Here is a 14,824-nt window from a genome sequence, read left to right on the forward strand (position 1 = left end):
GTAATCCCGTCGAACTTCCGCAACGACCTCGTTATGCGAATACCCGTTCCTCTGACAGTATCTTCCCACTAAAGGTTAAACGTGTCCTTAAATGGCAAGTACCGGGTGATCAAAAAGTCAGTATAAATTTGAAAACTTAATAAACCACGGAATAATGTAGATAGGGAGGTAAAAATTGACACACATGCTTGGTATGAGATGGGGTTTTATTAGAACAAAAAAAAAAACAGCAAAGTTCACAAAATGTCCGACAGATGCGCGTCGTTTGGTGATGATCGTGTGCTCAGCCGCCACTATCGTCATGCTTGGCCTCCCAGGTCCCCAGACCTCAGTCCGTGCGATTATTGGCTCTGGGGTTACCTGAAGTCGCAAGTGTATCGTGATCGACCGACATCTCTAGGGATAGAATGAGATTTTCACTCTGCAGCGGAGTGTGCGCTGATATGAAACTTCCTGGCAGATTAAAACTGTGTGCCCGACCGAGACTCGAACTCGGGACCTTTGCCTTTCGCAAGGTTCGCAGAAGAGCTTCTGTAAAGTTTGGAAGGTAGGAGACGAGGTACTGGCAGAAGTAAAGCTGTGAGGACCGGGCGTGAGTCGTGCTTCGGTAGCTCAGATGGTAGAGCACTTGCCCGCGAAAGGCAAAGGTCCCGAGTTCGAGTATCGGTCGGGCACACAGTTTTAATCTGCCAGGAAGTTTCATCTCTAGGGATGCTGAAAGACAACATCCGACGCCAATGCCTCACCGTAACTCCGGACATGCTTTACAGTGCTGTTCACAGTATTATTCCTCGACTACAGCTATTGTTGAGGAAGGATGGTGGACGTATAGAGCATTTCCTGTAAAGAACATCATCTTTGCTTTGTCTTACTTTGTTATCCTAATTATTGCTGTTCTGATCAGATGAAGCGCCATCTGTCGGACATTTTTTGAACTTTTGTATTTTTTTGGTTCTAATAAAACCCCATGTCATTCCAAGCACGTGTGCCAATTTGTACCTCTCTATCTACATTATTCCGTGATTTATTCAGTTTTCAAATTTATACTGACTTTTTGATCACCCGGTACATCGACGCTGGATGGATGCCTGTGATGAGCTAGTCTGCTGACGTTGTTCTCGCCCACGTGATCTACATCTACATCTACATCTACACGGATACTCTGCAAGTGCCTCGCAAAGGGTTCATGAAACCGCCTTCACAATTCTCTATTATTGCAATCTTGTATAGCGCGGGGAAAGAACGAGCTCTGGTTGCCCTTATTTTATCGTGGTGATCGTTCCTCCCTATGTAGGTCGGTGTCAACAAAATATTTTCGCATTCGGAGGAGAAACCTAGTGAATGGAATTTCGTGAGAAGGTTTGGTCGCAACGAAAAACGCCTTTCTTTTAATTATTTCCAGCCCAAATCCTGTATCATTTCTGTGACACTCTCTCACATATTTCGCGATAATACAAAACGAGCTGCCCTTCTTTGTACTTTTTCGATGTACTCCGTCAGTCCTATCTGGTAAGGATCCCACACCGCGCAGCAGTATTCTAAAAGAGGACGGACAAGCGTAGTGTAGGCGGTCTCCTTAGTAGGTCTGTTACATTTTCTAAGTGTCCTGCCAATAAAAAGGCAGTCTTTGGTTAGCCTTCCGCAAAACATTTTCTATGTGTTCCTTCCGCTTTGCTGCGCGGAGTAGCCGCGTGGTTCAAGGCGCCATGCCACGGACTGCGCGGCTCCTGCCGCCGGAGTTTCGAGTCCTCCCCCGGGCATGGGTGTGTCTGTTGTTCTTAGCATAAGTTAGTTTAAGTAGTGTGTAAGTCTAGGGACCGAAGACCTAAGCAATTTGGTACCTTAGGCGTTCACACACATTTGATCATTTTGAACCTTCCACTTCAAGTTCTTCGTAATCTTAATTCCTAGGTATTTAGTTGAATTTACGGCCTTTAGATTAGACTGATTTATCGTGTAACGGATTCCTTTTAGCACCCATGTGGATGACCTCACACTTTTCGTTATTTAGCGTGAACTACCAATTTTCGCACCATTCAGATATCTTCTCTAAATCGTTTTGCAGTTTGTATTGATCTTCTGATGACTTTAGTAGACTATAACCGACAGTGTAGTCTGCAAAAAAACTAAGACGGCTGCTCAGATTGTCTCCCAAATGGTTTATATAGATAAGGAACAGCAAAGGACCCATAACACTACCTCGGGGAACGCCAGAAATCACTTCTGTTTTACTCGATGACTTTCCGTCAATTACTACGAACTGTGACCTCTCTGACAGGAAATCACAAATCCAGTCACATAAATGAGGCGATATCCCATAAGCACGCAATTTCACTACAATCCGCTTGTGTGGTACAGTGTCAAAAGCCTTCGGGAAGTCCATAAATACGGAATCGATCTGAAATCCATTGTTAATAGCACTCAACAGCTCATGCGAATAAAGAGCTAGTTGTGTTTCATAAGAACGATGTTTTCTAAACCCCTGTTGACTGTGTGTCAGTAGACCGTTTTCTTCGAGGTAATTCATATGTTCGTACACAATATATGTTCTAAAATCCTACTGCATATCGACGTTAACGATATGGGCCCGTAATTTAGAGGATTACTCCTACTACCTTTCTTGAATATCGGTGCGACCTGCGTACCTGGGTACGGATCTTTCGTCGAGCGAACGGTTGTATATGAATGTCAAGTATGAAGCTAATGGATCAGCATTCTCCGAAAGGAACCTAATTGGTATACCGTCCGGACAATGAATACAGGCATGCATCAATGCAAGAGGACCTGCTACTGGGTATTAGAGGTACCGGTGTGTACAGCATTCTGGACCACCACCTCTGAAGGTCTCGCTGTATGGTGGTACAACATGCAATGTGTGGATTTCATGAGCAATAAAAAGGGGCTGAAACGATGTATATGTTGATCTCCATTCCAATTTTCTGTACAGGTTCCAGAACTCTCGTAACCGAGCTGTTACAATACTTTTTTTAAAAAAAATGTGTGTTCATGTATTCTCTAATGAAGGCTGAGTTCCTTTGGACATTAATGACATCCCGATGCATTACCTGGTGGGGGCCTCCAAGACAATGACCTGCAATACCTGTCAGTAAGTATTTATCCAACTCTAATTATTATTATTGTTGTTATGTATTTGCATGTCAATACACTAAGGGTTTGTTGTAATACAGTGTTAGTAGAGTGCCTGGAGGTATTCCCTGACCTACTACATACTGAACCTTCACATCAGTCGCAGCAGTGCAGAATGCAATGGATACACTCTGTTCTGATGCTGAACCAGTATATGGAGATGTTCCACACACGTGCATATGCATCACAGCAGCAGCAGCAACATTCACATCCACAGCGTTCTGCATCACGAAATGTCACTTTATTTGGACTGTCAAGCAAGCAGGAGGAATGTAGCATGGCAATAAGTGGCTATTACTGTACCTATCTGTTGAAAATCGATTATATATGTATGTGTAAATAGATGTGCCCTATAAATTGTTTTCCTTTTTTTTATTTTCAACCTCACCAATCAGTAACAACACTTACAGCTACAGTTTAGAATATACAACTTCTAGTACAAAAGCCGTGTGCCAACATTAGTAGCTAACTGAACTCCAAGAAATTCTAGAGAGAGATTGTACGACATGAGAGCCATCTATCAGCATCTGGCGGTGACACAGTACTATTTCATAGTTGTACCACGTTAACACAGAATTTATTTAAGGATCTAGGGATATTCACAGTAGCTTCTCAGTATATATGCTCAATTACGAAATTTGTTATTAACAACCAAAAATTCAAAAGTAATAGCAGTGTGCTTAACTACAATACTAGGAGAAAGGATGATATTCACTATTCAAGATTAAATCCAACTTTGGCACAGAAAGGAGTGAATTATACCGCCACTAAAGTCTTTGGTCACTTACCAAATACACTCCTGGAAATGGAAAAAAGAACACATTGACACCGGTGTGTCAGACCCACCATACTTGCTCCGGACACTGCGAGAGGGCTGTACAAGCAATGATCACACGCACGGCACAGCGGACACACCAGAAACCGCGGTGTTGGCCGTCGAATGGCGCTAGCTGCGCAGCATTTGTGCACCGCCGCCGTCAGTGTCAGCCAGTTTGCCGTGGCATACGGAGCTCCATCGCAGTCTTTAACACTGGTAGCATGCCGCGACAGCGTGGACGTGAACCTATGTGCAGTTGACGGACTTTGAGCGAGGGCGTATAGTGGGCATGCGGGAGGCCGGGTGGACGTACCGCCGAATTGCTCAACACGTGGGGCGTGAGGTCTCCACAGTACATCGATGTTGTCGCCAGTGGTCGGCGGAAGGTGCACGTGCCCGTCGACCTGGGACCGGACCGCAGCGACGCACGGATGCACGCCAAGACCGTAGGATCCTACGCAGTGCCGTAGGGGACCGCACCGCCACTTCCCAGCAAATTAGGGACACTGTTGCTCCTGGGGTATCGGCGAGGACCGTTCGCAACCGTCTCCATGAAGCTGGGCTACGGTCCCGCACACCGTTAGGCCATCTTCCGCTCACGCCCCAACATCGTGCAGCCCGCCTCCAGTGGTGTCGCGACAGGCGTGAATGGAGGGACGAATGGAGACGTGTCGTCTTCAGCGATGAGAGTCGCTTCTGCCTTGGTGCCAATGATGGTCGTATGCGTGTTTGGCGCCGTGCAGGTGAGCGCCACAATCAGGACTGCATACGACCGAGGCACACAGGGCCAACACCCGGCATCATGGTGTGGGGAGCGATCTCCTACACTGGCCGTACACCACTGGTGATCGTCGAGGGGACACTGAATAGTGCACGGTACATCCAAACCGTCATCGAACCCATCGTTCTACCATTCCTAGACCGGCAAGGGAACTTGCTGTTCCAACAGGACAATGCACGTCCGCATGTATCCCGTGCCACCCAACGTGCTCTAGAAGGTGTAAGTCAACTACCCTGACCTGCAAGATCTCCGGATCTGTCCCCCATTGAGCATGTTTGGGACTGGATGAAGCGTCGTCTCACGCGGTCTGCACGTCCAGCACGAACGCTGGTCCAACTGAGGCGCCAGGTGGAAATGGCATGGCAAGCCGTTCCACAGGACTACATCCAGCATCTCTAAGATCGTCTCCATGGGAGAATAGCAGCCTGCAACCTGCATTGCTGCGAAAGGTGGATATACACTGTACTAGTGCCGACATTGTGCATGCTCTGTTGCCTGTGTCTATGTGCCTGTGGTTCTGTCGGTGTGATCATGTGATGTATCTGACCCCAGGAATGTGTCAATAAAGTTTCCCCTTCCTGGGACAATGAATTCACGGTGTTCTTATTTCAATTTCCAGGAGTGTAGTATAAAAAGTCTGACAGATAACCAACAAGTATTTAAGAAGAAATTAAAAGAATTTCTGAATGATAACTCCTTCTACTCCATAGAGGAATTTTTAGATATAAATTAAGAAAAAAAGGAAAAAAAAACAAAAAATTTTTAAAAACATAAAAAGGTTGTTATATTAACTTAATTATGTTGTTAAAGTAACTTAATTATGTCATGTATTGGAAAATTTGACTCGTTCCACATCATTACGAAATATCGTATTCATGATCCATGGAACTAGTATTAATCTAATCTAATCTGTGTTCAGCCTTACACAGAGTACTAATAGATCTGAATGCAACAACATAAAGACACACACACACACACACACGTCACAATGAACTTATGACATGGGTTTGAACTTGTGACAGTGCAATATTTCTTCAAAACTATAACTTTATAATGTAAATGGCTAGAATATACAAACAATTATTGTTTTTGCAGTCCATCTACGTATGTTAGTGAAATTAAAATATGAAACTGATGGACATGTAGTCTGAGATGTACAACCACAGACATAAGTTGCACTAATTTACAATCAGCAATCTTCTTTGGTCATGCCAATAATGAATGTGATGAAACTATCATAAAATTCTTTCGATCGACCAAAAACACAGCCATAAAAATTAATTGAAAAGAAAAAAATGAGATACATGCCTGCCAGACATTAACATAACAAATTAACCCAAACACCTTGTTTTTAACCAATTTCATGTGGCTGCCTTTAACACAATAACGGCTGTGGGCTCCATAGAAAGAATAGCAAACTTTTACTATTTACTATGAACCTACTCCCAACACTGCCTCTGATGTAAGGCAGCCATTATGTGAGAATTGAGAAACAACTATACATCTAACTAATAATTTCTTTCTCGCTCTAGATATGTGCAGCGTGGGAGTTGGGAAGGATTATTGCCATTGTTGTAGCAGTCTGGATTCTGCAGCCAATCTAGACGATAACTGCTGGATGTGTGCGTCAGGATACTGTAGCAGCAAATAAACAAACACCAGAGTGTACTCGGGCGGATATAGTTTTGATAGTGCTACATGTGTGAGGACAGGTGCTGTTAATCAAATAGCAACCCCAGTTTTGACAGCAGCAGGGGATATCAGCACTCCGCCCTAGCCAGAATATCTACAAAGGATCTATTTCGCATATATGTATGGCTGATTTTTAATATTCAAGTGGTACAATTGAACATCCCGCCGTTATAATTCCGCTGCAATATTGCTACAATGTTGGTGCAAAGGCGTGATGTGTGGCTTAAGCCGTCGGCACACGGACCGTGCTGTCGAACGTCAACGTGGAGCGTGCCGAGATCAACGTGCTGCTGAACGCTCAGGAACGATGCGACTTGTACACACGGTACGTGGACCCCGACGTGGTATACGAGATCGCAACGCACTCCAGCGGCAGTTGAGGGATGTTTCTACTTCGTAAACCACACTGTTTAGTCAACGGGCGCGCGTAAAATTCCCACGCTAGCTCTATTAAAACGCACATTTCCTCCATCGTCCACGAAAAGGAAAGTACCGTGTCCAATCAATAAGGACACAGGGCTATGAAAGTTCCATTACGAACAGTGCCGTACAAATTTGGAACACTTCTCCGCAAAAGATAAACATTATTTCATCATTCCCACATTTTACTAAAACCCCGAGGTCAGTCTTACTTGATCACTGTTCCTACCCTGTAGCAGAATGTTTGCAACATGTGAATTACGAAGCGTAAAAGAAAAAGGAGCAAAATATCTTTATACAAGTAGCGCAAGCTGTCTTGTAGATTCAGCCAATCGAATGAAGTCACCCCTCAAAAAAAGGTGAACTTACATTTACATAACATCAAATATTATAGTATATACTTATATTAAACTAATAATTAAGTATCAGAACCTAATAAAAACGTGAATGTTAGGAAATAAAATTTAGTAGTGTCAAGACGCGAAATACCACCCTGGCCAACAAATCAATACATGACAATGACGCTACATTTTTTTTCTCTTTTTTTAAATCTCATTTTGTTCGCTTTGGTTCGTTGTATCCCCTCGGTGCGGACGTCGCACGCCGCAAGACACCCGTTTTACTTCGACGTTGATCCATTAACTCAGTTTTTTTTTATTTTTTTTTTTATTACAGAGGGCTACTAACCCTCTGACCGAACACGCTGAGCTACCGTGCCGGCAACTACTCATTACGCTAAACCAACGACAGACACAGAGCAACCAATCATAGTATGTTACCCCTTGCAGAAAAACTTATCGTAGATATCTTACTAATTGAAATTTAATTATAACAAATTGTACCAAGAACAATGCGGTTTTGGTGGATCTTCAGTGTGTCGCTGCCTTCAAATAGCCCACTCTCATAATACGTAAGTTACAATAATTTTTTTGCCACGAATATGACGTTTCTCATTGTTTTATTGGAACGGATCACACAGTTAACAACGGGTTTTCCAGTGATTCTCAATTTGCTGGTGCTCACAAGGGAACCTCCCCATCGCACCCCCCTCAGATTTAGTTATAAGTTGGCACAGTGCATAGGCCTTGAAAAACTGAACACAGATGAATCGAGAAAACAGGAAGAAGTTGTGTGGAACTATGAAAAAAAAAGCAAAATTTGCAAACTGAGTAGTCCATGCAAAGATAGGCAACATCAGGGATGGTTTGAACTGACGAGCGCCGTGGTCCCGTGGTTAGCGTGAGGAACTGCGAAACGAGAGATCCTTGGTTCAAGTCTCCCTTTGAGCCCAAAATTTTATTTTCAGACAATTATCAAAGTTCAGGCACTCACACTTAATCAACTTCGATTTCCAAAATTCCAGGACATGTTCAGATTTGCTTGGACATATGCAGCATTTGACGGTCTACACACGGAAAAATTTGAAAACGTTAAAAACATATGTTTTGACAGAGCACAGGGAAAAGTGTGCGACTGTGAAACTGTTGCATTCATTTGCTGCACTTTATGTGACAAACTCTTGTGTTTTCATCACCTTTTTGGGAGTAATTGTCACATCCACAAGAAAACCTAAATCGGGCAATGTAGAAGAATGTTTTTACCCATTCGCCAAGTGTACAAGTTAGGTGGGTCGACAACATATTCCTGTCATGTGACGCACATGCCGTCACCAGTGTCGTATGGAATATATCAGACGTGTTTTCCCGTGGAGGAATCGGTTGACCTATGACCTTGTGATCAAATGTTTTCGGTTCCCATTGGAGAGGCACGTCCTTTCGTCTACCAATGGCACAGTTTTGCGGTGCGGTCGCAAAACACAGACACTAAACTTATTACAGTGAACAGAGACCTCAATGAACGAATGGGCAGATCATAACTTTTGCGAAAATAAAAAAAAAATTTTTCACTTGAATGCAGACTTGAATCAAGGACCTCACGTTCCACAACTGCTCACGCTAACCACGGGACCACGGAGCTCCGGAGTTCAGGTTGTCGTTGATGTTGCATATCTTCGTATGTGGACTTCTCAGTTTGTACATTTTGCTTATTTTTTTCATAGTTCCACACAACTTCTTCCTGTTTTCTCGATTGATCTGTGTTCAGTTTTTCAAGGCCTATCCGCTGTGCCAACTTATAACTAAATCTGAGGGGGGGGTGCGATGGGGAGGTTCCCTTGTCAGAAACGACACATACACATACAGGCTTGAAATGAACGCCAATATGGCGCCTCACAACTCTGTACTGAAGGGCGACGGCGTGCCTGTGACGTAGGTGGCGTTGTGCCATCTCATTGGTCGATGCTCAGACGCACGCTCAGAGGATCTGACATGCCAGACTCCCGAACGTGCTGTTCCACGCTATGACGTCAGAAAATCGCCCGCTCAACGTTCGGATGCACGGCCCGTGTGCCGACGGCCTTATGAGTAGCCGCTCACCTCCCGCCTTACTCTCATAGCACTTGCAGTGGATCCTGATGCGGTTTGGAATTCCTGTGTGATGCTCTGGATAGATGTCTGCCTATTACACATTACGACCCTCTCGTCGGTGTCTGTCAGCCAACAGACGAGGTCGGCCTGTACGCTTTTGTGCTGTACGTGTCCCTTCACGTTTCCACTTCACTATCACATCGGATACAGTGCACATAGGGTTGTTTAGGAGCTTGGCAATCTCGCGTACAGACGTATGACACAAGCGACACCCAATCATCTGAGCACGTTCAAAGTCTGAGTTCCGCGAAGCGCCCCATTCTGCTCTCTCACGATGTCTGATGACTACTGAGGTCGCTGATATGGAGTACCTGGTAGTAGGTGGCAGCACAATGCAGCTAACGTGAAAACTTATGTTTTTGGGAGTGTCCAGATACTTTTCATCACATAGTGTATACAGGGTATTACAAAAAGGTACGGCCAAACTTTCAGGAAACATTCCTCACACACAAAGAAAGAAAAAATGTTATGTGGACATGTGTCCGGAAACGCTTACTTTCCATGTTAGAGCTCATTTTATTACTTCTCTTCAAATCACATTTATCATGGAATGGAAACACACAGCAACAGAACGTACCAGCGTGACTTCAAACTGTTTCATGAAATGTTCAAAATGTCCTCCGTTAGCGAGGATACGTGCATCCACCCTCCGTCGCACGGAATCCCTGATGCGCTGATGCAGCCCTGGAGAATGGCGTATTGTATCACAGCCGTCCACAATACGAGCACGAAGAGTCTCTACATTTTGTACCGGGGTTGCGTAGACGAGAGCTTCCAAATGCCCCCATAAATGGAAGTCGAGAGGGTTGAGGTCAGGAGAGCGTGGAGGCCACGGAATTGGTCCGCCTCTACCAATCCGTCGGTCACCGATTCTGTTGTTGAGAAGCGTACGAACACTTCGACTGAAATGTGCAGGAGCTCCATCGTGCACGAACCCCATGTTGTGTCGTACTTGTAAAGGCACATGTTCTAGCAGCACAGGTAGAGTATCCCGTATGAAATCATGGCGGTGAATCGAGGAAGTACAGTACATTCTGACCAAACTAAAATGAGCTCTAACATAGAAATCAAGCTTGATTATTTTCTTTATTTGTGTGTGAGGAATGTTTCCTGAAAGTTTGGCCGTACCTTTTTGTAACACCCTGCATATGATTTTTGGCCCATCCCTGCCGACAGAATTTCGTGACATACTGTATACAGTCCTGAAATGATTCTTACTGTGCGAGAGTAGTGTGGGGGTTGAAATGGAGGGGGATTGGGGTCGGGAGAGAAGGATGAGCGGCGGGAGGGCGACAGAAGCAGTTGCGTCTGCTGTAATATGACAGCAGAAGAAAAGCACTGACAGATGCTGAGTCAGCAATGTGTTCACAGGCCACAGTGAACCCATGCTACGGTCCCTCACTGCAGTCTGTTAACGAATGAAGGAGCATACAGAATAGGTTTCTCGATATGTGAGAGACTGGAAAATTTCTCAATAACAGAACCCGTTACATTGTACTCGACAGCGAGTGTTCGTGAGAGGCAGACGTATCGCCAGGAGTGCCCCATACTATAATCTGACAGACAGGATGAGCTGGTGATGCTGTGGTGAACAGGGAGGTGTAATTGTTGAGTGACTTGAGAGTGCAAGATGAGTTACACAAAATTTCTATGTAGTAAGATGAATGGTAGTTAGATCTAAATGCAGAAATATTGAAATGCGGCACTACCTATGTGCTGCTTGACAGAGTCAAGTAGATTAAATATCTAGGTGCAACGTTGCACGCCGGCCGAAGTGGCCGAGCGGTTCTACGCGCTACAGTCTCGAACCGAGCGACCGCTACGGTCGCAGGTTCGAATCCTGCCTCGGGCATGGATGTGTGTGATAGGTTAGGTTTAAGTAGTTCTAAGTTCTAGGGGACTGATGACCACAGCAGTTAAGTCCCATGGAGCTCAGAGCCATTTGAACCATTTGAACGTTGCACAGCGATATGAAATGTAATGAGCATCTAAGGGTGCAGCAGAGAAGGTGAATGCACGACTTCGATTGGGGGAATTTTAGGAAAGTGCGGTTCATATGTTTTTGTTGTTGTTGTTGTGGTCTTCAGTCCTGAGACTGGTTTGATGCAGCTCTCCATGCTACTCTATCCTGTGCAAGCGTCTTCATCTCCCAGTACCTACTGCAGCCTACATCCTTCTGAATCTGCTTAGTGTATTCATCTCTTGGTCTCCCTCTACGATTTTTTCCATCCACGCTACCATCCAGTACTAAATTGGTGATCCCTTGATGCCTCAGAACATGTCCTACCAACCGATTCCTTCTTCTAGTCAGGTTGTGCCACAAACTCCTCTTCTCCCCAATTCTGTTCAATATCTCCTCATTAACTAATTTGATCTACTCATCTAATCTTCAGCATCCTCCTGTAGCACCACATTTCGAAAGCTTCTATTCTCTTCATTTCTATTTATCGTCCATGTTTCACTTCCATACATGGCTACACTCCATAGAAATACACATTTCGAAAGCTTCTATTCTCTTCTGTTCCAAACTATTTATCGTCCATGTTTCACTTGCATACATGGCTACACTCCATACAAATACTTTCAGAAACGAGTTCCTGACACTTAAATCTATACTCGATGTTAACAAATTTCTCTTCTTCAGAAACGCTTTCCTTGCCATTGTCAGTCTACATTTTATATCCTCTCTAATTCGACCATCATCAGTTATTTTGCTCCCCAATATGTAGAAGACATAGTATAGGACACTAGTACAACACATTCGTGAGTACTAGCCGGCCACTGTGGCCTAGCGGTTCTAGGCGCTTCAGTCTGGAACCGCGTTGGTGCTACGGTCGTAGGTTCGAACCTGCCCCGGCCATGGATGTGTGTGGCGTCCTTAGGTTAGTTAGGTTTAAGTAGTTCTAAGTTCTAAGGGACTGATGACCTCAGATGTTAAGTTCCATAGTGCTCAGAGCCATTTGAACCATCTTGAGTACTTTCCAAGTTTTTTGAACCCGCACAAGGTCATATTAAAGCAAGACTTCGAAGCAGTTGAGAACTGTGCAGCCAGAATTGTTACCTCTAGGTCGGAACAATGGTAGTGTTATGGAGCTGGTTTGTGAACCCAAATAGGAACCCCTGTAGGGAATGGTTCAAATGGCTCTGAGCACTATGGGACTTAACTTCTGAGGTCATCAGTCCCCTAGAACTTAGAACTACTTAAACCTAACTAACCTACGGACATCACACACATCCATGCCCGAGGCAGGATTCGAACCTGCGACCGTAGCGGTCGTGCGGTTCCAGACTGTAGCGCCTAGAACCGCTCGGCCACAACGGCCAGCCCCTGAGGGGAAGACGATGGTATTTTCTAGTAACATTGTTGAGGAAATTTAGAGAACGGGCATTCGAAGTTGACTGCAGTACGATTTCACTGGCGTCAATGTCCATTTGGCGTAAGAGGCACTAAGGTAGAGAAATCAGGGTGTCTGTGGAGGCATATAGAAAGTCGTTTCTCACTCGCTATGTTCACGAGCGTAACAGGGAAGGAAGTGACTAGTGGTGGTGCAAGGCAATCTCCGCCATGCACCATATTGCGCCTTACAGCATGTACAGGGAGTTTCACAAGTGACGGTCAATATTCAGGGATATGAAAGGAATGATCATTCTAAACAAAAAAGTCAAGTAAGTATGGGCTCTAAAACGCATACCCTAAAAGCTATGAGAACGTCTTGATCTTTGATACTTTGAAACAAATCTCTTCTACTGCAAGCTCTTTGCTTTCCATATTTTGAAAAGTGGTAGTATGCACCAAAACAAGAAGAAAATGTCCAGCAAACACGTGGTCTAAAATGCATATTTTAAGAGCTACGAGATCTTGTTCATCTTCGCTACTTTGAAATACAACTCTTCTAATGAACAAGTGCTCATAACTTTTAAGGTACCCATTTTAGGGCACATGTTTACTGGACATTTTCTTCTTGTTTTGGTCCACACTACCACTTCCGAAAATATGGAAAGCAAAGAGCGTGCAGGAGAAGAGATTCAGTACACAGTAGCTAAGATCAAGAATTGCTCATAGCTCTCAGAACCTGTGTTTACTTTTTGTTTAAAATGATCATTCTTGTTATATCCCTGGATATTGACCATCACTTCTGAAACACCCCGTATATGGAGATGTAGATCTACATCTACATGTACACCGATAGTCAGCATGCCACCTGGCGGTGTGTGGCGGTAGGTGCTTCTAGCATCACTACGTGACAGTCTCTTTAGTGGATTGTTGCATCTTCTAGGTGTCCTGCAAACAAACAGTCTTTGGCTCGTCTTCGCTACAAGATTTTTTATTTGATCGTTCCTATTTAAGGGGACCACACCCTGCCTTTCTAACCCATGTTAATTTAGGCAAGTATTGGACCCATTTCTGAAAAAAACTATTTGATGTAGGACCTTAATATTTTTACTGTATGTTACCTGATGCTAATAGAGTCAATTGTACTAAAATCTACTTTATCCATTTTATAGTTTTTAAGAAATACTTTTTTAAAATTATTAACAAAAAATATTGTTTTTTCTTCAGAAAATAGTTTTTGTGAACTTCCTAACGGGCGAATATTAATGAATGTCGCACCAGAGGTGACTTTTTATGATATGCACAGTCTCTGAAAATTTGATTCATTTATCTGTGATAGTTTATGATATAATTGGGCATATGTACTGAAAAATTTAGTTTGCAGGAAATTGACTTTGAAGAAAAAACTTTTGAAATTTGTTACTTACAGTTAATTAAAACTGTCCTCCTGCATGTGATGGTCATTCTTTGGCCTCTAGCAGGTCTTCCAGCTTCTTTCTCACCTTCCTGGATGTTTGTCGTGCTTTCTTGGCCATATTAGATGCAGACCTGTCTGCATCGGCTATCCTCATTTTATCGCAATGTTGCAGCCCAGTGATCATATTTTCACCAGGATTAATTCCTAGCTTTTTCAGTACCCAACACTTTCCAATATTACCACATTTTGTTTTTTTCTCCTAATTGCTTGCCCGTAGTATACCTGCAATTTTTCTATAACAACTACTCGCAATCACACTTGAACAAAACTGACTGTGTGTTTGAAAGCCTGTTGTGTACACACATCAGAAACAAAAGAATACCGACGGTTGCATTCCAAGGATAGCCAACACACTCGGGAGTAAAAAAAAATCCCTAACGTCCAATGTAGGGGATATAAAGATCTAAAATATATGCAGAAAAGTGGGCGTGGCACATAAACACATGCGGTAGGAGTATGCTCTTTAGATGCACGAAAAAAATTTTTTTCAGCTAAATCCTTTTAAGGGTACTTAAATAAAACCTTAATCTATCGAAATATGATGAAAAGGGAAAATCGATTTTTTTCGACCTGAAAGACGGTGTGATCCACTTTGTTGAGTGGTACTTAAGATAGGTAAATAAATTAGAGAAATCAATGTGAAGTGAAGTAGAAATTAGAAAATAAATGA

Source organism: Schistocerca nitens, chromosome 11, assembly GCF_023898315.1.
Source record: "Schistocerca nitens isolate TAMUIC-IGC-003100 chromosome 11, iqSchNite1.1, whole genome shotgun sequence".
Classification (NCBI taxonomy): Eukaryota; Metazoa; Arthropoda; class Insecta; order Orthoptera; family Acrididae; genus Schistocerca; species Schistocerca nitens.